The following is a 20,579-nucleotide window of genomic DNA, read 5'->3' as shown; positions in this document are numbered from 1 at the left end:
GCTACTGTAGAGAGCATTACAGGACAAGGAAAGGGAACCAGTCCCTTCAAGATATTTGAAGTTTTATTGCTCTGGCTCACAGGGAGAGAGTGTTAGGGTTGGGTGCCCAGGAGCAACCAGGCCTGCAACTTCATTACATCAAGACAGGACCAGGATTCTCCAAGAGCACTCTGCCCCTATCCAGCAGACATCCATCGGGCTCTCCTGTACCAATGCGCACCCACCTCAGCCAGTCAGGGCAGCACATCTAAACCTGTGTTGAGCCCATAAGGCTCAGGTCTATACAGCACAGTAGAAGTCAAAAATGGAAAATAACGGAATCGCGCTAGAAGGGACTAGTGACCATACATGTGATCACCAATCCACAGTGATATTCAATAAGTAAATGAACAAAAAGTGATAAAATACCACACATTTAAAACTAAAACATAATAACAAATTAAGAGTTCATCAAATGTGCATTACTGATATGCAACAGTAAGAACAAAAGTCCATGTGTATACAGTGTATGTGAATCATCCAAGTGATGAATAAAAATCAAAATAATCTGAAATTCCTGCTGTATGAAGGCAAAAATGCTTGATCCACCACCGTGAATGAAGACTGGCAGCTTACCAGAAATTCATGATCCCCCGCTACAGAGGATCAGAGAAAGCTGTTTGTACATAGTGAACCGGATCACAACCAATGGATCAGAAGCCTTGCACTGGGATGAGACATCAAAGACCTTGGAGCCGTGATGGAGGTATTCACACTGACAGGTATTGGGATATCAGCCCACAGCAAAGTAGATGTGGCATGAAAAATAGAAAGGCTCCAATAGTGTAAAATCATTAACTTTCTTAAAATAATCAAAAGGAATGCACTCACATGTTAGTAGTCAATAGTAAGCGCCTAACAAAAAGTCTGGAGCGCCGGCCGGAGGCTCACAGACAGCCTGTCCTACTGGTAACCACAGCAGCGACGGGAGGTATCGCGAACGCGGCGTTTCGTAATAAAGTTAAGTCTTCCAGGGGCACGGGCGGCGCGTCGCATCACCTCCCTTTATAGCACAACGACAGCCTGACCAAGCCTCACTCTGAGTTCCACTGCATCGGCGGACATGCGCAATAGGCCTAAGTCCCTGACGATGGATGGTGCCAAATGTGCAAGTGCACCCACAGTCAATGGAAATTCAATCCATCACATGATATTAACGGAGCCTTACTAACTGAAAGTGGGCTGTAGGGTCAGGCATCATAAAAGGTTCAAGTATCCCAAAAACGAAATAGAAAAAGTACCATACAGGCACTGAGTAACTATGCACATGTCAGTGTCATTGTATAATATAAAAAAAACCACGGCTGATGAATACCAGTGGCTAACAAATAAAAATTGGACTAGATAAATAATATTGTGAAAACATCCAGACTCATAACTGCTCCAATGGCGGAAACAGAGCATGGATATATTAAGGTCCAGACAAAAGACAGACCACGATAAAGCCATAGATCTCCGTCCGTGTCACGGACTGGAAATCGCTAAGTGTAGGCCCAAGGGGACTCGCTCGTAAAGAGCGATAGCCCCCCAGTGGCCATATCAGTAATTGCAGACGAATCGTTAATCCAGCCCAAATAAATCATAATAAAATTCAAAAATTAACTAAAAATGACTAAAATGTTAAAAAATTTTAATATACAAAACATACAGACTCAAAAAATAACAGGGCATAGACATTCTGAAACGATTAATTAATGCCCATAGACAATATGGGCATATCTAAACCCTGTGCCCATATAGGAAATATTTATTTAAAAGGGATTTCTAATATGGAATATTAATACAATCTTTTATTAAAATTATACTATTGGGGTTAGGAGTTAATTTGTTTGAAAAACCTAAAATCTGCATGGTGTATATAAGTGAAGGGTCAAAAGAAACACAAAAATGGTGATAAGAGTCACAAACTGTCCCCACCTACCCATTACGTTAAAGCTACCTGAGTAGTCCAGATGAATAGGAACTCAGAGCAAAAGCTCTCACAAAATATATCTAGAACAACATGCTCCCATTCAGAATGCAATGACAATCCCTACATAAAACATTCCAAGACCCTAGATTAATAAGGCCACTCTAACCTATATGAATTGGAGATGGTAGGGAGTAACTTAATGATCCTCATCAAGCATTATTAATAAAGGCATTCACGTCTGTATCGACGTTCATGCCGAATGGTACATAACTTCGGAGTTTATAGATCCAGGACATCTCTTGCTTGGAGATCTCCCTGACCAACGAACTCCCTCGCCAATGTGGTCTATATTTGTAAATACGCACATATAGTGTGTTAGAGGGGTCCCTTTTATGTACCTGGTCATAATGTCTGGAGACAGGGTGTTTATCATAGCCTCTCCTTATACTCCCTATATGTTCATTCAGACGGACACGCAAAGCCCTTTTAGTCCTCCCCACATACTGAAGCCCGCAAGGGCATTGTAAGAGATAGACTACCCCTTCAGAAGTACAGGTAATGAAGGGTTCGATCTCATATACAGCACTCTATACAGCACAAACTCCAAACACGTCCTCCCCAGGCCAAGGTCTATAGGTCATGCATATCTAGCTCACACCACAAGAGCGATCTTGTGGCCTTATACTCAGCCTATGCCTTTACTGCAGGGTCAATGATCACATATTAAATCCCTGCCCTGTTTGCCAGGGAAAACTTTTGGGTCTAGGTCATTCAGAGGGAGGTGATCTCGACCTGAACTTGAATCCTGCCATCTTTCCTTGATTCTTCACACCTGTCTGCATTCATTGGACCCTGAATTCATATCAAGTATCTGCATCTGTGGTTCCTTGGTGGTGGTCCTCTTGGTATCTGCAGTTCATAGCTCTACATTGGCCTTAGGATCCCTGCGGTTCCAAATTATCTCTGTAGTTATGCATGTTGGTGCGCTACATCGTGAGATCTTCTTCCTAATCCTTCACAAGTCTTCCAATCCCATCATTCCTGGTCTTCTGTGGTTGTAAAAACATTCCTCCCATATGTATTGGAACTTCGGTTAGGTGTTGTCATGGGGGATGCAATGCTATCAGATTTGTCTTTCCAAGGTGCTATCACCTCTTTCTGTACCCATGGCCAAGGGCACCACTTCTCCAAGACTCCCTCGAGATCAGGTCTTTCAACATGTGTTTTGTAAAAAAAAGATGCTAAGCGTCTGCCCCCCTCATCGTCCCTATAACTGCCCCATTGATTTTCAACCTGGGACTACTCGGGCCGAGTCTACCCTGTCCCTATTCCAGAGACTCAAGCAATGTCTGAGTATGTCAGTGTCAGGGCTGGGCCTACTCATCCAGGGAACGCCCGAACCTTGAGGTCCTGTCATGGACAGACCTTAGGTGGCATTGTTTCGTCCCCAGTTATCCAGAAGGATAAGCCCCTGGTTTCGGTCACCCTTTCTTGGGATGAGTCATCCATCGAGATACAGGGTCTAATCGACTCTGGGGCTGCAGGCCCATTCATTGATACTGCCTTTGTATCGCAGCACTCGATTCCGCTGCAGCTGCGTAATACTCCACTTGCCATTGAGGCTCTTGACGGGAGACCTCTACAGCCTGCCCATGTGACTCATGAGACGGTTCCGTTGTCCATGGCCGTAGGGGCTCTTCATCCTTTGGAATCACATCCTTTGGAATCAAGTTGGACTTCTCAGCCTTTTACCCGCAGTCAAATTAGCAAACTAAAATGGTCAACCAGAGTGTTGAATAGTATCTTATAGTGCCTTCATTTCTGCCCATCAGAATGATTAAGTAGACCTACCCTGGGCTGAGTTTGCCCTCAATAACCATGCTAATTCCCGCACTGGGGAGTTTGCCTTTTTCACGGTGTATGGTCGTCATCCTTTGTTTTCATTTCCTATTCCCATCTCTCCCATATATCTCCTATAGTGGTTATACTGCAGCAGGGTGGCTCTATTGCGCAAATCGCTGTACCACAGAGAGTCAAAACAGGGATCTGCCAATGTAAACAAAGCAGATCCCCGTACTGTCAGGGGAATACAGTGTAATCGTCTGTTCCTAGTGATTAGGAACAGCAATCTTTCTATACTCCCAGTCAGTCCATTCCCCCAACAGTTAGAAAGCACCCGCCTAGCACACACTTAACTCTTTGATCGCCCCTGCTGTTAACCCCTTCCCTGCCAGTGTCATTTCTACAGTAATCCGTGCATTTTTATAGCACTGATCACTGAGTAAATGTCACTAGTCCCAAAAAAGTCTTCTACAGTGCCAGATCTGTCCGCCGCAGTCCCGCTAAAAATCACTGATCACCGCCATTACTGGTAAAAAAAAATAATAATAATGAAAATACCATAAATCTATCCCCAATTTTGTAGACACTATAACTTTTGCGCAAACCAAGCTTATTATTTTATTTTTTTACCAAAAATATGTAGAAGAATACATATTGGCCTAAACTGATGAAGACATTTTTTGGATATTTATTATAGCAAAAAGTAAAAAATAGAGTTTTGTTTTTTTTTATAGCGCAAAAAATATAAACTGCAGAGGTGATCAAATACCACCAAAATAAACCTCTATTTGTGGGAAAAAGAGGAAATCTATTTTGTTTGGGTACAACGCCGCACAACTGTGCAATTGTCAGTTTTAAAGCAACGCAGTGAGGTATCACAAAAATGGCCTAGTCATTTAGGGGGTAAATCCTTCCGTATTGGTTAAGCCTGATCCTAAACAGGTGGGGAGGCCTCGTAAGAGGGGGGTACTGTCACAGTCTAGCATGCATTTTTCTGTATAGACATGCTCAGTGCAGCCCAGGTTCCTAGTTCTCTGAGCGCCTGTTTGCCTAGTATTATGTGTCTGCAGTGTCTGACTTCCTGTGTACCGACCCTAGCTTTATCTACTGTTTATGCATGCCTGCCGGCCCCCAACCTGACCTTGGCTTGTTTCCTGGATATTCTTCTGTCTCCTGCTTTTATACTCTACACACCCAAGTGGTCTCTGCATCCTCAGCTGGGCGTACCTGGGGGCTGCAACCTAGTTCCGGCTTGCTGCAACTCCATTCCCACCATCAGGGGCCCCAGGTGAAGACAAAGGCCGGGGCTTCGACTCTGTGCCCTGGGGAACCCCGAATTGGAGTTCTAGAAGGGCTCACTACCACTGAAACCTGACAGTAGGTCTGCGGAAGCATAGATCTTTTTCTTGTCAGCATCAAATTGGGTCTTTGAAGACAACCGAATTGTCCAGAGCCAGAGTGACGTGTTTCACCAATCTTTGAAGGAAAGCATCTATCGTGGGGGGAGAATCCGACAAGGACAAGTCCTCCGAGTAAAAAGGATATAGTTTCAGAAGCCTCTTTTGGAGGACAGATCTCTTCTCCACATTCTGCTATTCTTCTTCCATCAATTCTTTATTATCTGGCTAAGTTTGAAAGAAGACATAGATGTTTACCTACTGCCTTCTGGTCTGCCCCAGGCTCTTCAGCCCAAGCTGGGAGAGAGGAGGAGCAGAAGAAAAGAGCAGAAGCCCAAGAAAAGGGTGATACAAGAGCACCAACCTGTAGTTTAGTAAAAGCGAAGCATGGTTCTTGCCGCATCTCCAGGATCCAGCACCATTAGATAAAGCCAGTCGCAACTAAATCAGGCGCCCACTGGAAGACAATGGAGACAATGGGCCACTGGGACGAAGCATCCCCATAACCCCCCCCCCCCGCCATTTCGTCACTACTGTCCACCCAAAGAGGATGACGGGGAAGAAAGTTTGGAAGAGATCCCTCCGCCATGTTAGAAACGATCTCAGAAGTCAGGGCACCTCCATGCACCACTGCCAACAGAAGAAGTGAGACAACTTTTCACTCAGAGGCCTTTTTTATAATAAGGTAAGCGGGTACTAACGAGTCATGTGGCATTTATTTTTGACAATGAAATACAAGCTTACTGTCTGATGGCCATCTCCTTCTACTTCTTGGATTCCCTGCATACTTTGCAGCTTCTCCTCTGCTAGTTCCTTTCAGTTCCTACAGACTATATATCCCATGGAACCTTGCTGCAGCAAGCATTGATTCCTGTACCGACTGTGTCTCCTGAAACTCCACCTCTGTAGTTCAGGTAGTTCAGAAAGCAGCCTCTGTGAAATGTCTGACTCACAGGGCATATAGTAAATACGTGTTACAGAATTCCATGAAGTAAATGTGAGGAGATCTTCACAACGTAAGTTTACAAACATCAAGATTGATCAGATTATCATGAGTAAGCTAGAAATAATTAAAATACAATGTGAATTTAATTTGATTTTACATTTTGACCATAGATACACTTTAACAATCACACCACTGTGCAAAGTTTTGGAGCCACAATGAAAGCCCATTGGCCAGTACCTGCCTTGATGAAGGGGTCCTGAGCAACTCTGAAATATTACACAGTGGCAGGGACGTAGATAAGGGGGGGGTTTGAAACTCCCCCAGAGCGTTATTGCAGATTGCAGAAGTAATAGTTATGTGCTCTTTAACTAGTAGTGCCGGCCGCGACACCACCGCCTCACCCAGCACTGACTTGCTGTTGTGCGCTGCCTGGGCCTGGCCTGCTGTTACACCGCCTGACTGCACCGACCTGGGCTGCCGGGCTCAGCTTGGGCTGAGGGAGGCTCTGGCAGCAGGGAGGAGCTCCACTAATGCTTGGACCCCACCCCATGCAGCGGAAAAACCCAGTGGGAGCGCTGGGAGCCCTGAACCTCTAAGAATGCATCCCCTGGACATCTGAGAGCCCTGTCCCCAGACCTCTGAGAGCGGGAGGTGAGCCCAGCTGGCCATGTAGCTCTTTCTCAACATATATAATGTCTATGGACTGTTATGCTAAACCTTGACAGTGTTGTTTACCAACTGTATACCTGTGCATTGCTGAAAGGTGGAATTAAAAAAAAGGCTACATGATCATCTCCTGTAGTCTGTCCGCGGTCTCTGGTCACCTCTAGTAGTCCATCTGCAGTCTCTGGTTATCTCCTGTAGTCCATCCGCAGTCTCTGTTTATCTCCTGTAGTCCCTCTACAGTCTCTGTTTATTTCTTGTAATCCATCCGCAGTCTCTGATTATATGTGAATTTGGCTTGCATTTATTGCACAACAAGCACCCAAAACCACTCCGTGTTTTGGTGCCATTAAAAATGAATGAAACACAAACACGTGCTCCCACAGCATTGCAGTGTGATTTGGAATAAATCACAGCGATCCTGCCCACGATCCCAAATCGCTACATGTGAACAGTCTGGTTCTAACAAGCTAACACAACAGCAATTATGGAAGACTCAGCTTCAGCATATTTTATAGGTAAAAAGAAGCCCAGGTTTTGTTTAACCACGGCCAGCCACACCTAATTTTTTGCAGCTGCGCGCCAGAAGTCACTGCCTTCCTCTCATGTCCCTCATTCTCAAGTTCAGAATTTGTGAGGTATGTTCTGTATATATGGACTCTGCACAGTACCACTTCTCCAGCCTGGTATGCTGGGTAACAAAAAATCAGTGAGTGTGCTGCCTTTCACAAGATGGTACCCTTTGCACCTGCCCAGTAACATTGGCTATTACAGTGCACCACCCTGTGATAGGCAGTCCAGTGGCTGAGAGCAGTGCCCGCTGTGTTCTGGTGAGGGGGGGTGTCCCCCTGTCAGAACACAATAGCACAGTGGAGGAGATTTCTGTACTAACAGCATATGTTCTAATACACTGATCTGTCAGATTTTTTTCTTCGTTCAGCCAGTACCAGGCTTTAGACAGGACAGTAGCCAGCCTCACTGGGCAATGTTCATAAAAACTGAAATCAGGTTAAATTTTCAAGAGGATCTGAGAAAATAGAATTAAGAATGTAATTGCTTACTACGAGCAACACATTGTCTTTTTTCCAATCTTGAAGAATTTGGTGCAATTTGTTTTATTTAACCACTTCAGCCCCAGATTTACCCCCTTAAAGTGTTACTAAACCCACAACAGTAAAATCAGTCTGTATATGCAGCATAGCATGCTTGTTATACTCACTGTGGAACCTAAGGGTTTAATCCTCTGCATTGTGTAAAAAGGCTGTTTTATCCTCTATACATAGATCCCCTTCCCTCCTGCACTATCCATCTGGGAAGATCAGCTAACACAGGCAGAGTAGCCGACCTGCACATGCTCAGTTGTGTCTCTTTTATGATGGGGAGCACATTTACTTGTTGATCAGAGCTAGCCAGGTCATACGATATTGACATCACACATGTGGGCTTGTATACAGGCTGCAGTGGCAATCTCCACCTTCCTGAACTCTCAGTGCTGGAGAAACTCTGCAATTTATCACTGACTGTGGTATACAGATCATCCAAAATGGTATATAGTGGCAGTATTTTAATGTAAAAAGATTTATAAGCTGTGGACACTGTGGGAGGGGGGGGGGGGGGTGAACTATTTTCACATTACTGGGTTTAGTAACACTTTAACCACTTCAATACTGGCCACTTTCCCCCCTTCCCTTCCAGGACAATTTTCAGCTTTCAGCGTTGTCGCACTTTGAATGACAATTGCGTGGTCATGCACACTGTACCCAAACTACATTTTTAGCATTTTCTTCCCACAAATAGAGCTTTCTTTTGGTGGTATTTGATCACCACTGGGGTTTTTATTTTTTGCTAAACAAACGAAAAAATACCAACATTTTTTAAAAGAAAAACTGATGGGCACTGATAGATGGTACTGGATAGGCAGCACTGATAAAGCGGCCGACATACACCTGCGCTGGTTTGCGTAGCCACGCCAACCTGCCACAGTATAATGACGGCGGCTGGTCGGCAAGCAGTTAAAAAGACATTTACTTAGTACCTGCTGCTAAACCCCCAGAACAAAAAATTATCTATGACCCTAGACAGTGGTGTGATTGTTTATGATGCAGTAAAAGTGGAATTTTCTGTAAAAAGATAAAAAAAATCCTGGGGCAGGCTAATAACATTTTATAGATATTATATATGAACCCAGTGGCTGGTTATTTCAGCATTAACACTATACGCGGATTCCAGTATGGTGTGCAATGTGAATAGGTTTATTACTTGCTCAGCATACAGTGCCTACTACTTATTAAAAATATACTTATAGTGTTGTGTATAACTTATATACACCGACCAACCATAACATTATGGCGACTGATTGGGTAAAGTGAATAACCTTGATTATCTCAGTACAATGGCACCTGAAAGTGGGTGGGATATATTAGGCAGCAAATGAACATGTTGTCACTAAGGTTGACATGTAGATAGCAAAATAAAATGGGCAAGCATAAGGCTTTGAGCGACTTTGTCAAGGGACAAATTGTAATGGCATTCAAAAAATGTAGCTGTTCTGGGATGTTCCTGGTCTGCAGTGGTCGGTCAGGATCCAGCTTGGTGTGGCTCAATTATTTATTTTAAAAAGAAAGGTAAATAAAGGGGGAAAAAACAGCCCTAATTCTGCAGAGGACAGGAGGAGGGGTGGAGTGGAGCGATGTAGTATTGGAGGGTAAAGATCCGCTTTAATGCTGGATCTGAAAGAAAGGTGTCTGCATCACAGATTGTTGTGTAGAGGGCTGTGTAGCTGCAGACCAGTCAGGGTGCCCATGCTGACCCGTGGTTACAGCCAAAAGCAGCTAAAATGGGCTCGTAAGCATCACACTTGGACCACAAAGCAATGGAAGGAGGAGGCTGGGTCAGATTAATTCAAGAATGGCTTGAGGAACACCATGAGAGTCTGAGGTGTTGGCTTGGCCTCCAAATCTGAATACAATTGAGTATCTGTGGGATGTGCTGGAAAAACAAGTTTGATCCATGAAGGCCTCACCTCACAATTTTTTTTTCCTTTCTTTTTGTTTCTTTATGTCCGCTGTAGTGCAAAACCTAGAACAAAAAAAAACCTGTAAGTGAATGAAAAACATGTATGTGAAACACACACTAAAAAGTGCACTTAAGGGTGTGCTTTAGTTCACCCTCCAAAGGAGTAGGACCTCTATCCTGATCCCCGGGGCGCGAGGCTCCTGATGGGGACATAGGTTTACATGGTCTGCCTAGCCAGAAGGCCTGGCAGACCCCATTCTTCTAAGACAGCCGAAGCCATCCTTGAATACTAGGTCAGGGGAGCTCTCCCGAAATGAGATCCCCCCCGAGGCAGGGGAGGAAGGAACCTGAGGGTCACATATCTTGCCCTTAGATGTCAGGGTAAGCCTGAGGACTCACACCCTTCATCCAGTTAAAAGACACACAAAAGTGAAAGGGTGACAAACAGTGGGAGAAAAATAAATAATAAAAAGTGGCTGTGCCAAATTGTGCACTGGCCGGGCGCTGAGGCCTGGTAGACTAAAATTGCCCCGGACTTCAGCCAAAAGGCCCAGCCCGTGAGGCGCAGTGCAGAAAGAAAGCAAATTGGTGACTGTGACCATGTGCCTTTTAACACTGTGGGGTCCCACACCCAAGTGTTACTAAGAGCGCCATTAGGGCGACCACTCCCAGGGGGCACAGACACTGCGAACCTTCTTCCTTCCCAGCCCATGGCCAGACACAGTAGAACATTCAAATCAGGAGGTAATGGGCTCTTCAAGCCTTCCTGGGGGAATTACACCCGTGTCCCAAATGCCTGTGGGCGCCATGGTTTATTTACCAGTTGATACTAAGGATGAGCTCAGGCGTGTTCACAAACAGCATGTGCAGAGCCCGCCAGGAAGTCGGCACTGCAGAACGCTAATCACAAGCAGTGAGACATTTCCAATCTCTGCAGCCGCGCATGGGGACAATGTCTCACTGCCTGTGATTAGCGCTCTGCAGTGCTGACTTCCTGGCAGGCTCTGCACGTGCCCTTTGCGAACACGCCTGAGCTCATCCTTAATACTAACCTTCCAAGCCCCCCTCACTCCAGCAGGTTTGCATAGCCACCGCCCCAACCTTGGTCAGGATGATAGCACAGCGCCCCCCACTGGATCACTGATAAGAACAGATATTATACTTGATCTTAGCCAAAAGGCCAAGGACCCCCACCTCACAATTTACACAACATGAAGGATCTGCTAGTGACAGGTTGGTACCAGAGATCACAGCATACCCTCAGAGGTGTAGTGGAGTCAATACCTGGATGGGGCTATGGGGGGTGGTCATTATGTTATGGCTGATCAGTATACATTCTTTTTCATGTAATCTCTTATTGTTTTGTAGATGAGTGTATTATTATTATTATTGAGTGTAATAGTGCTGTATTTAGTGGCTGTGTGTGGAAATATATATGTTGTAGATGAGATTCCCTGGACAGAGGTGACAATGCTCTCTTCTCAGTGTAGAATGGAGGGAAGTGTCATCATGTAGGAGGGAAAGGGGGAGGAGGAGGGGGGTCCTGGTTCCTCCCCTCTCCTAGGCTGATCTGCCCCTCCCCAATACTCCCAGGGGCCACACGGTGCAGTAGGGGCCCCTACAGAGGAACAGGATTCTCCTGCAGGGTGACAGGGACATCGTATCCCGCTAAATAACCTACTTTACTCTCCTATGCCCTTCTCCCGGCCGCTCCATTATACAGGAGGGAAAAAGGGAGGGCGGCCACCGTTGCTGTCGGGATATGTAGTCTGCGCCGGTCGCTGTGCTCCTTCTCCTCCAATAGCGGCGGACTACAACTCCCGGCGGCCAGTGCGCGCGAGGCGCATGCGCGGTGCTCAGTCGGTGCTGCTCTATTCTGCTGGTGAGGCGCTGGAGGGACGGAACGGCGGGCGGGCGGCGGAGCCCCGGGGAAAGTAATCCATCGTCCTTACTCTTCACTGAACAGACCTCGTTGTGTGTGTGAGTGCGAGGGCCACGGGGGTGGGGAGGGGCAAAAAGAAAGGGGGGGAGGCTCCACTATCCCCCCCTCCCCGCCATGGTAGCGGCCGCTCCGGCCTTTGTGCAGCCAGAGATACAATGTAACAAAGCGGCCGCGTCCAGGACTGGTACATTGTATCTCTGGAGGAGGGGGGTTGGACCTGGGACCCTGGCCGCCTGGAGGAGCGGGGGGAGGGGAACCTGGGTGCTTGTCTGCAGGTAAGAACTGCTATAAGGGGGGTGTCATTATTATTATTACAGGGGGTGGAGGGGGCTCATGTCTACAGGGAGAGGGTGCTGACAGTGCTGGGTTTCTGTATTGGATTGTGGAGCCCTTGTGCTGTATGTAGAACTTGTGGGGAGCTGTGTGTGATATGATGTGTTATTATTATTATTGTATCCAATAACATAAGCCCCCTGCCTTGTGTAGATGGATGGAGGATTGTAGATGATTTCTAGACTGTATTGTGTGGGATTGGGGGTGGTGGATGAGCCCCACATTCAGTTGTGTTTACTAATATTGGCCCCGGTGGACTTCCTGTGACAGGTGGGTCTGTAGATCTGTTGTTTACAAACACCAGCTTATGAGTTGTTTTACTTTTATTTATTTTTTTTCCATCACTAGATTTTCTGGATTATTTCACAGTAATATTTCTCCTCCAGGACGTCATCCACAGGTCACTGGCAAAGTATCCCAGACATTATTATAAATAACCTGTTGCAAAGTGTTTTGACTTTATAGTAGCAATCTGCTAATCCCTCCGCCAAGCAGAACCGTCCTTTCATCTTTTACCTTTTATTTGTTTCGTACACAAGTGGGGAGTATCAGAGTTGTGTTAGCTGAATTCTCTTAGGTCGCCTATGTAAGGTGGAGACGCTTCAGGTTTATTTATCCGTGACTTTTCTGTATGTATAAATCTTCTCTTGAAGTGTTGCCTTTTTTTTTTCCTGTTCTCTGGTTGAGGTGGCAGAAAGTGATTATTGGGGACGTAAGCAGTCCCATATGTGCCAGTCTTGGCGGGTGTGTATTGCACATGTGTTGCCCTCGCCTCTGTTGGGATGTGACCTTCCTAAGTGACCCCTGTGTTTAGAAATGCCTTATTCTGACAGCCTAAACTTTTTAAAAAGTTGCACTTTGTCTGCTGTTTCTGGAGGGAATTTGCGCAGGAAGGCATGCAGTCGATGGTAATTGCCTATATGTTTACATCAGTGTGTGTGGATGGTCAGCCCCTTTCATCGGCTGACTCAGAAAACTGCTCTGGTTAGGAATTCCTGTGTCACTTTCAGCTCCCAGCAATCTGGGAGCTGAAAGCATTCTGACCTGTTTAGGCCCAACTCCTATTCAGGTGTTCTTTTGCTCGATTCCTGAAACGCGACTGTCTCAAATTGAAGAATCTCATTATTTTAAATAGGCGCCTTCAGACCTGAGTACTTTGTTACCTGTTTTGGGAATCTCAAATAACGACATGTCCTTTTGGGGGAGTTGTGTGTTTTGGGGCTCATGGAATTTTGTGAGTGTCTGAAATGCACATATTTATGTAAACTTTTCAGGCACACCTGTTTACGTCTGTAGGGACCAAAACATGGGATTCTGCTCCTGTACACACAAATAAGGCTTCCAAAATTGCTGGTCTATGCTCAGGTCTGATGTGAATGGGTGCTCATTTCATTCAAGGTTGTTGCTGCTGAAGGGCATATATTTAGGAATCAGCTGGCTTGTAGTAAGTTTTCTGTATTCAAACATTATCGCACATTGTATTGGCTTTGTGTGAATGTTTTTAGAAACTTCTGCCACTGCTACACGTTCTCCCATGTTCATTGCATAGCACAGCAAGGAGCTTTTTGTGATGCTGTTGTTTTTAAAAATGGCAGAAATTCCTCCCTGGTCCTGGAGATAAAATACATTGGTTTGTTTTCTAAGTGTCTGTCTGAACAGCTAGTCTCTACAGCTGGATTTGAGGAAAATGCTTTGGGTTCCCGGTCACTACATCCTGGCATTTTCCAGTGGCTGCAACCTGATACTGTAGAGAGAGAGGAACTCTTCTAGGATCTTCTGTAATGTCCTTGTGGCCGGTTTGGAGATGAAGTAATGGCATTGTTCCTCAAAAGTTTTCTGATTTTTGGATCTAGTTTGCCTTGTGACGTGCTCTGTTTTTAGTTTTAAAAAAACTGAACTGTTTGTATATTTATACTTTGCATCAGATTTCAAAATAGGCTGGGCTGTTGTCTTATTAATGTTCCAGCACCAATGAATTATGCAGGGCTTTACAGCAGGCAGTATAGAAGAAAGTTTGTCTCATTTAACAAGCTGTCTTGATTAAGAGTGTTCTATATTCTACAACCAGTCTCCTTCAATATGAAAGTAGTATCAAATGCAGACAGTGTTTGTAAACTCATTGATAAATAAGCCCCAGTTTATCAAATCAGCGCACTTTCACCAAATGCTGATATTTTATTTGAGCTATTAACCTCAGAAATTTGCGCTGGAAATTGTGTTCAACCGCTTTATTTTGCCTGAGTAGGTGCCATAATGTGATTAAAGTTTTTGCTGAAACTGCATGGCAGTTTGTCTCATCTAATTTGTACAGTTGTTATTTCACAAATTACTGAATTTGATGCGTATATGGTTATATCCTAAGCATTCAAAACATTCCCTTTTGGGAAACTGTAGTTTATCTCATTTTTTTTTTTGTGTGTTGTAAAGAGGCAGCAGGTGTCTTGACATATATAGGGTCACCTATTTCTACGGTGGTTGATGGGTGCCCTGGTCTTGTCAGAATTGGTTGACTTTTAAGTGACATGATAGACACTCAAAATGAATGGAATTGTACAAACATGGAAACATTGAGTAGAATTTACTAAGACTGTAGCAGTTGTGCATGGCAACCAGTCAGCTTCTAGCTTTCACTTTCATAGCTTATCTGAACATGTTGAAGTTAGAAGCTGATTGGTTACTATGCATAGCTGCTAGATTCTGTCTGCTCCAGTTTTAGTAAATTTCCCCCCAGTGTTGTATGGAACAGATCTCCCTTCATCATGGATAATACAGCATCACTCAGATGTTATTCCTGACAAAGTTGGAATCGTGCAGATCTGAAAGTGGTTATCTCTCCTAAATGCACATCTGCACTGCTGTGTCTCCATTAAATTATGGAAAAAGTCAAATTGTAAACTGTTGGAGTGTTTGCTTTTAACGCTTTTACCAGATTTGACTATTGTCTGGTGGGGAGACAGGCTTTTTTGCACCATGGTCACCAGGCAGTGAAGGTGATGGTGACGAGCCCTAAACACCTCTCGCAAGATTGAAGTGAAACAGCCACAATTGGTAAGGGCTGCTCTTCAGGCTAAAGGGAAAAGTGGGGGTAAAACCTCTTTTGTTATGTGTATTAGTTGAAATGAACTGACTCACTAGTTTCATATTTATTTATTTTTTTCTGATGATGAGATTCCTCCCTCTATAATGTGTCTTGGCTACTCCTTTGTAGATGATTGATACATTTGTAATATAAAATTGTTGCTGGTGTGGTCACTTTGAGTAAATATTAGCAGCCTCTATGCAGGGCTGATTGTACACTGCTAAATAGTTTGCAATATTACCATAGATGTCAAGTGCATGTATAAAATATGTATGCTGCCCTGTGGTCTGGACTAATACTGTACATGACAGAAGTGCTATCATGTTAAACCTTTCACTTTGCTGGAACATTATTTTATCTGGACCCGCTGCAATGTCATTTACATTGTGGAACAAGATTTTTTATTTATTTTTTGTTTGCCAGTCCGTTACATAATAGCTCAGCAGGGAATATGGAGCTTGATTAGCTACTTCTGTCACTTCTCTGGGGAGTGTGGATAAATGTTAAGAATTATCCCTCTTTTGGGGAATAAGATCTTGCTTTTGTTTTCGTCTTTAATTAAACCTATGTGTTTTTTTTTTTTTTTTTGTTTTTTGTTTTTTTTTTTTTCTCTCCAAACGTGCCCACGTATTTTTCAAATTTTTAATCTTGAATGCAAAGATTTTTTTTTTTTTTTTTTTAACCTCCCAATAGATAAATATTTAGTTTCTTGTAGAAGTTTATAGTTTTTTTCTTTTTTCTTTATTAAAAATGTTATTAATTTAAACCATACACACGGTTATCTGTAACATGTTGCTCTCATTAAAGGGTAACGCCACTTTTGAGGGGGAAAAAAAATGCAAAAAAAATAAATTTAGCATGTGCAATTGCAACACAAGTCATGTTGTTTTTGAATGTTATCAAAAATGACGACCTTTCCTTTTTAATCTGAAGTGCTCTAATTTTCTGTAAGACTTCATTCCCACGAGGCAGATCCGCTGCCTCGGAGTCCGCCTCGGAGTCCGGCGAATGACAGGTCCCTCTCTGCTCACTGAGCGGGGAGGGGCTTGTCGAGCGCCACTGGTTGCTATGGAGAGATCGGACGAAAACGGATAGCATGTCCATTTTCATCAGATCTCACGCGATCCGATCTGCCAGGGACAGATGCGAACGTAGGGCCATCCGTCTAATTTGATCGGGTCGGATGTCAGCGGACGTGTCACCGCTGACATCCATTGCTCCATAGACTAGCATAGAGCGCTTGTTGATTTCCGCTGACAGGCGGACCTGAACGGTCTGACAGTGTGAAAGGGACCTAAAAGGCAATGCAAGAAGGCAGCCTGGATGTATTTTGTACACAGATGATGTACAAAACACTCCCCAGAAATGTTGTTTCCTGCTTGTGTGATTGGCTCACTGATTTTCCCAGAAGTCTACACTAAGATACAAGTCAGATTTTGAGCATCCCCTACAACAAAAATGTTATTTGTGTTGAGATACTCCCACAGGGAAATCGTGTCTAAAGGGGTGCAGACTCGGCCACTTTCCTCATTGGAGACTTGCAGGTGCGGCAGCTGAATGATAATTATAGAATCGTTTCCATACAGATTCATTTTACACATGGACAGACAGCTATTTCTTGAAATAACAAAAGGTAGAAATCTGCAACAAAGTTTGTTAAATTCCCTCAAGTACATTGAAAGCTCAGAGGGGAATGTTTTTTTTTTTTTTTTCTCAACAAAAGTGGAGTTACTGTTTAAATCAGATGGGGATCGGGGTGCATACAATTGTATACTAAAGACAGCATTACCATGCACAGTAAAAAAAAAAAAAACAACTTAAAAACAAATCAGTAAGATAGTTGTGCTAATATATTACTATTACCTCTGCTTTACTCTATAAGCCCCCGTTCACGCCAAAACGACTTGTCATGTGATTTTACAGATCAAATCACATGACAAATCTGTGCGCCGCCAACTTTGCTGTGCCGCATCAATTTGAAAAAATAATTCCTGCATTACTTTTGGCGATTTCTGTTGCGTTTTGCATAGACATCTGTGTTTTGCCCCTTTCCAGATTTATTGCAATAAACGCTGTAACTTAATATGGGGGTGCCGATGAGGGTTTGGCTTACCAATTCTCCTAAGATTTGAAACTTTGGTAAACCCCTTCATTGGTATGTTGGTTATTTATTATTAGAATGATGTTAATTTGTTTGTTTTCCACACAGTAAAGGTGGGTGGGTGTGGTGACACCCAATTTTGTGCATTAAACTTTCTAGCCACTAAAAGTAGTCTAGTAATTAGTATTCTATTGTTGTAGGGTCTCAATAAATGGGTCATTGTGATATTCCTAAAATAGTTTGTATTATTTCTGTCCATTAACTCATTTTGGAGAATTGCATAAACCCCTGTTCACACTGAATCCGACTTTGAAATCGCGTGACTTCACTTGAAGTCGCTCTATTTCAAAGCTGCAGGTCAGTGCAACTTGGCTGATATCTAGTGTAGGAACCTTTTTTTCAAATGTGCATCACCACAAAGTCATTCACACCGATTTGAACGGTTTTGTTGCAATAGGGTGCGATGTGTCGTGCAATTTCAAATTGAATGACAAGTCGCACTGGTGTGAATGGGGGCTTATAGACAAATCAGAGTTCCTGGGTTGCAATCACAGCTATGGCAATTGGGAATCGTCATTCTATCCCACGTGTAGAGTTTCTCTGTGGTTGGGTACACACTGTGAACCAGGAATGTGGAATTTATCTTTAAATTATCACTTGCCCTACCTAAACATCCCCATTGTATGTCTGTTTTGCTGCCAGTGGACCCACAGTTTGAGCCTGGTAAATGATTGATCATAGCCTTTTGGGGGGGCCTTTGCTTTCCTGCTGGTATAAATCACACAGCTGCTAACTGTCAAAACATGACCCATATTGGTCTGTGAGTTTGATACTTGCAGTTTATTAATGGCAAAATATGGCTCCATCGTGTTGTATGTTCCTAGTGAATTAATAAGCTGAACATTTGTTCCTTCCACTAATGGTGCCTTCACTGTAAATGTGACATGACACATTTCACAACTTTTTACAAGCAATTCTATGAGTGTTGTGGCAAGTGTGAGTGTTGAGGTGGGTTTGACAATGAAGTCCTTGTATTTTGCCACTTTTACATGTTCATAAAAGGTGTGCTTTAAGATAGTAAATTATTATTATAACTTTTTTTTTTTTTCTGAATTTACTGCTTTCATTAGTTTTCCTTGTTGACAATGCAGTTCTGGGTGTTTTTTAATATCTGGATTATGAATAAGAATCTAGTGAAGTCCTCTGTATTTTAATGACTGTAGTACAACTGCATAAAAACTGTAATCCAGAATGAATGTGAAGGAAGGTTAAAGATGACCTATCCATATTTTTTAATCTAAAAGCTCTGTTACCAGTCTGTCTTCGATATATGACGAGTTGAAGGGCTAAAAATGCTGCTTCAGGCAGAAATCACATGACCGAGTGTGTAGGTTTTTGAACAGGTGGCCCAAAGTGTGATCTGGGAGTAGCTTTCTATTTTACCCTGTTCACTCCAGTAGAATTCTTAAAGGCCAAATTCACCTCCTGGTAGGGTGTAACATGCAACTAATACAGCAGCCCTCACAATCCCCCCCCCCCAATCCCCAACTGTGATATTGGGGGGGCATCCTCTCCCCACACTCGCTGTCACAATTTAAAAACAGTGTGGCTGTGCAGGGCTCTGCCCACACATACGCATCATTTATGCAGAGTTCTGGGAATTAATCAAGGGAGTTGTAAAGGCAAGAGTTTTTTTATCTCAATGCATTCTATGCATTAAGATAAAAAACCTTTTGTGTGTAGCAGGCCCCCTAATACTTGCCCTGAGCCCCTTCTCTCTCCAGCGATGTCCGGGACTCTGCTCCTAAATGGCTGGCTGGGGCACAGCCGCAGTGCCATTGGCTCCTCCGGGTGGATGTCATATAACGTCCTCCCGTTCTCGCTACTTTGCGCGCCCCCAGGGATGAGGTGTGTCCCTTGGGACACAGCGCAACCCCGATCAGTGTAAAGAGCCAATTAAAATAGCTCTTTACCACATGACCGGCTGTGTCCAATCACAGCCGGTCGTAAGCAATGTCCTCGTGCACACCCCCAGAGCGGCGATCGGGATAAAGGCGTGTCACTCTTGACACAGCCCATCCCACGATCGGGGTAAAGGGGCAATGAAATTGCCTCTTTACCACGTGACCGGCTGTGTCCAATTACAGCTGGTCACAGAATGTAAATTAGCCACGATACCTAGCCACTGTTACCTGGTTCTCCTCACACACCGATTGTGTGTGAGGAGGAGATTGCAGTAACAGCTAGTTAGCGCCTACAATACACACCAATACACACTGATTGCCCCCAGTAATAAAGAGTAGCTGTCACCAGCACATCAGAGTACCTGTCTCCATCTATGCCTCATAGAATATACGTTGAGGTGTTTGCTTTCCAAAATGGGTCATTTTGTGGGTAACTCCACTGTCCTGGCACTCCAGGACCTTCAAATGTGTGATAGGTAGTCAGGAAATTATATGTGTAATTTTATGCATCTATAATTCCTGACGGTGCTCCCTATATGTGGCCAGGCTGTGTAAAAGTCCCACATGTGGTATCACCATACTCGTGAGGAGTTGCAGAATGTATTTTGGGGTGTAATTGGAAGTATGTATATGCTGTGTGTGAGAAATAACTTATGACAATTTTGTGTAAAATTTTTTTTTTTTTTTTTCATTTTTCCCAAGAATTGTGGGAAAAAATGACAACCTCAAAAAAAACTTGCCATGCCTCTTAATAAATACATTGGCTGCCTACTTTTCAAAAAGGGGTCATTTGGGGGATATTTATACTGTCCTGACATTTCAGCTCCTCAATAAATGAAATGGGCCGCCGCTGCATCAGGTGTGATCAATTTATAATGATTGGCACCATAGCTTATAGACTCTAAGGGCACTTTCACATTGGCAGCATCCGGTTGTCGGCTGTAAAGCGCCGCTATTTTTAGCGATGCTTTTCGACAGCTGGCGGGGAGCTTTTAACCCCTATTAACGGCCAAAAAAGGGTTCAAAGTGCCCACAAAGCGGTGCTACAGTGGCGCTACCCATTGATTTCAATGGGCAGGGGTGCTGTAGGAGCGGTGTATACACAACTCTTACAGCGCCTCAAAGATGCTACCTGCAGGACTTTTTTTTTTTTTTAGCATCCTGCCAGTGCACCGCTCCAGTGTGAAAGCCCTCGGGCTTTCACATTAGAGTGAAAGGAGAGGCTGTTTGCAGGCACTATTTTTAGTGCTATAGCGCTTGTAAAGCGCCTCAGTATGAAATGGGTCTTACTTTCACACAAACTAAATAATATCCACCAATTTGGGTTATTTTTACCCAAGATATGT

The 20,579-nt window shown here is 43.9% G+C and overlaps 1 protein-coding gene and 1 long non-coding RNA gene across 11 annotated transcripts in view; one reads left to right on the top strand and one right to left on the bottom strand.

Moving 5' to 3' along the window:
- The window catches only part of LOC141108212 (uncharacterized), a 47,968-nt gene extending 36,184 nt beyond the window's left edge, over positions 1 to 11,784 (bottom strand). The window contains exons 1-2 of the long non-coding RNA XR_012236025.1: positions 11,496 to 11,784; positions 9,822 to 9,877 (exon numbers count right to left, since the gene is read on the bottom strand). This is a non-coding gene — a long non-coding RNA (uncharacterized lncRNA). The remainder of the gene's footprint in view (positions 1 to 9,821; positions 9,878 to 11,495) is intronic.
- Positions 11,633 to 20,579, top strand: part of BRD3 (bromodomain containing 3) — a 123,631-nt gene continuing 114,684 nt past the window's right edge. For 3 of the 10 annotated variants that reach the window (XM_073599584.1, XM_073599583.1, XM_073599582.1), the window contains exon 1: positions 11,633 to 11,794. The gene's annotated coding sequence lies outside the window, so the exon portion shown is untranslated. The remainder of the gene's footprint in view (positions 11,795 to 20,579) is intronic. The other 7 variants (XM_073599575.1, XM_073599576.1, XM_073599581.1 and 4 more) reach the window with 6 other exon arrangements.

This window comes from Aquarana catesbeiana, linkage group LG09 (genome assembly GCF_042186555.1).
Source record: "Aquarana catesbeiana isolate 2022-GZ linkage group LG09, ASM4218655v1, whole genome shotgun sequence".
NCBI classification, from domain to species: domain Eukaryota; kingdom Metazoa; phylum Chordata; class Amphibia; order Anura; family Ranidae; genus Aquarana; species Aquarana catesbeiana.
This window is presented reverse-complemented; position numbering and strand designations above follow the sequence as displayed.